Consider the following 3265-nt stretch of genomic DNA (forward strand, 5'->3'; position numbering starts at 1 on the left):
TCTGCGGAGTTGCCTTTTGTTATTTCTGTAATACTGGCTATTTAATGTGAGGTTTGGAATGATAAAACTTACTCATGTGCTTTGAAGGCTATATGTAGATGTAAAGTTTGTTTATGTTTTAAATAACTGTGTTTTGGGTGTCTCATGATGTCCTGTAGCCCTTATATGGACCCAAGCAAGCTGAGCTTTCTTAGCAGGGTTGTAGAATCCATTAGGATGGTTAAGCCAGGAGGATAGCTACTGAGATATTTCAGTAAGAATGCAGCTGTGATCAGGAAGGTGAATCAGGTGGGTTTATAGCAAGATCCATGGTAAGGTATAAGAATGAGTGTTGGGTATAGAGTGGAGGGGAACAAGGCTACTGGGGGTGAAATATGAAGGAAAGAGGACCTGTCATGTTGGCCACACATGGTTATGGTTGGAATTGAGGTGAAGAAGACTTTTCTGGGGCAGGCGCTGGGGGAGTGGGGAGGAAGGGGTGGTCACTGGAGGTGGTGGATGACAGTGATGAGGCAGGGTGGGGGGTAGTAAATTGGATGACATGGACTTCAGAGGAACAGGTTATTATTGTTTTGTGTGTGTTTCCCCCCCTTTTTAAGTGGTAAGGAAATGTTGGTCTGGGAATTAGTAGAAGTAAGAGCTCCTTTCTCTTCTTCCAGACCGAGAGAATTAAGGATGGCTAGTGCAGCAGTGCAGTGATTCTCGTTATGTGTGGCCCCTAGGACCTGCAGCATCATATCACCCCGGAACTTACTAGAAATGTAAATTCTCAGGCCCCATCCAGACCTACAGAATCAGAAACTCTGGGCTGGGCCAGCAGTGTGTTTGACAAGCCTCCAGGTGACTGATGAGCCACTGCTGTCAGGTTACTGGTTGGTGAGTGAAGGGAAGTAGTCAGTGCTGGTCCATGAGAGGTGGGGTGGATTCTCACCTGGTAGGTTTTGTAGAACCCAGGACTCAGTGGACATAGGTGTTGGTTCTCCTGGTCTCCAGTGGTGCCAGGCTGATAATAATAGCCTCAGAGCACAGAGCACACATTAGACGTTTGGTCTGTGCTTGGACCTAGGAGTTGCTATTAGTCCCAACAGGTGTGTGTGTGTGTGTGTGTGTGTGTGACACACATTAGACGTTTGGTCTTTGCTTGGACCTAGGAGTTGCTACTCGTCCCAACAGGTGTGTGTGTGTGTGTGTTTTACGTGGAGGCTGTGTAGCTAAAGAAGGAATGGGATAGCCCACAATGTCCCAGGGTATGTTCCACTTATGGCAGAATAGAGGACTGTAAGAGGCCATGCCTAGTAAAGCAACTGTCACCTTCAACCTGCTTCTGAGGCCTGAAACATGACATACAGCTGAGCTAAAAGTCAGTGGAGCAAGATATATATTTTGTTTTCTTTACTGTACTGCAGAGTCACTTGCCAAAGGACATAAGGAATTGAGACAAGAAATTGATTAGATCACAGCCTTCCTTGTTGATCGCAATTATTCACCCCCACATATAAAATATATTCACCTCCATGCTAAGACTCCCCAAAGCCTCATGTAATCCCAATATCAGGCTCAATGTCCTGAATCTTATTATTAACATCAGTTCCAAAGCCAACTCTTAGTTTGGAGACTTACAAACTAAAAAGACAAGTTGTCTGCCCATGCCCTGTGCTCATGCGTGCACCACTACATACCTAACATACACTGGTGGGCGAGGGAGAGGTTAAATGCCAAAACATTTGGCAGAACAAGAACGGGAGGCACATAACAATCACTAATCCATTGTAATTCTGAAATCCTGTGAGAAGATGTCGCCAGGTATAAGGGAGTGTTCCTCAACTGGGTCCAGTTCTGTGCCTTCAGAGCAGCCTCCAATACGGTGTTCTCCATTGCTCTTGGCTCTCTTCCTGCCAGGAGGCCCTTTCTTTGTTTTTATCATCTTTCACGGTTACATCTGAAGAAGGTTGTGGTGAATATGTCCTTCCTGGTGGCTGAGCAACCTGCTCTGTGTGATTCCTGCTTGTCCCAGCAGCTTTTAACTGAAAATAGTTAAGTTGTCTTTACTAGGGCTTTGAAAACATGATTTGCTCTGTGCACATTAAATTATTTTTGAGCTGCATAAACATTTCCCATCCTAAAAAGTGACTTGACATTTTAAGTGATAGTTACTTAGAATTCAGGATTTCTTGTTCCTTAAGAAGTGTTGTGATAGATTCAGTGTTATTTCAGAGACATCCTAATCACCCTATGTAGAATAATCAGTATGCCATTATGTGAAACCGAGGAGTGAAGACGTCTTATTGAAATAACTGTACTAAACTGTTACAGAAGACGAAGGGAAAGGTTAGCTTTAGGACGTGTGGATATGTGTGATCAAGATTTGTCGAGGAGGAGTAATGGGAGCTTTGTTGAAGAAGACGCAGGGGTGAGATACATCCAAATTTAAAAGCTGTGATTCTTGTCTCTGATCAGCATTTGGCCACAGACCTGTAATTTAGAATGCAGCTAGCTTTGGACAGGCCTGTTAAGGGAGAGGAGAAACCCTGGTAGCTCTGGCAATCTTGCTGGCAGGTTAGGCTCATGCAGAGAGCCGGGAATTGGAGGTGAGGAGGCCAGTGCACTCGTTCTGACCCAGTCAACACAAATGTGGTGCATGGGTGACTTCAGCAAATATTTGTATGCCTCGTTTGTGCCGAGACATGTTTGATAGGCAAGGAAATCGAGGCCCAAAGGGTTGATGACTTTGCTCAAATCGAAGCTGATAAAGAAGCTGGGAATTGAATTCTGGGTCTTTTGAGTCTGAAATGCGCCACCCACCATGCGAGTGGAGTGGCTTGGTTTCCAGGGGTCTCTGGTCACCGTCACTCACTCTCTGAAAACAACAGAACAAAAGGAAACTTCGGAAATACTTGTTGAATGAAATTGTATGACGGTGGGTCATCTTAAACCCCTGCCAAAAAATAATATTACATTTCAACGTTTTAGCAAGCACTGACTTTTATTGGGACAGATCTTTGAGGAAAGGAATGGTGGGCAGAGGACAACTAAGACACTCATCAGCTGTATGTAATCGGCCCTTATGCCGCAGGTTGCGACTCTTCTTCAGAACATATGCATATATGTGTGGATATATATATATATATATGCATATATGTGTGAAACATTCGATGTGACTGAGAAAAGGAAAGATTCGTAAACAACTTTGAAAGCCTGCTCCCTTGCTCTGGATACTATTTGTGCTGGATTAATTTAGTATACTAATCAGCACTCTGATGAGTCC

Source organism: Myotis davidii, unplaced genomic scaffold, assembly GCF_000327345.1.
Source record: "Myotis davidii unplaced genomic scaffold, ASM32734v1 scaffold1, whole genome shotgun sequence".
NCBI classification, from domain to species: Eukaryota; Metazoa; Chordata; class Mammalia; order Chiroptera; family Vespertilionidae; genus Myotis; species Myotis davidii.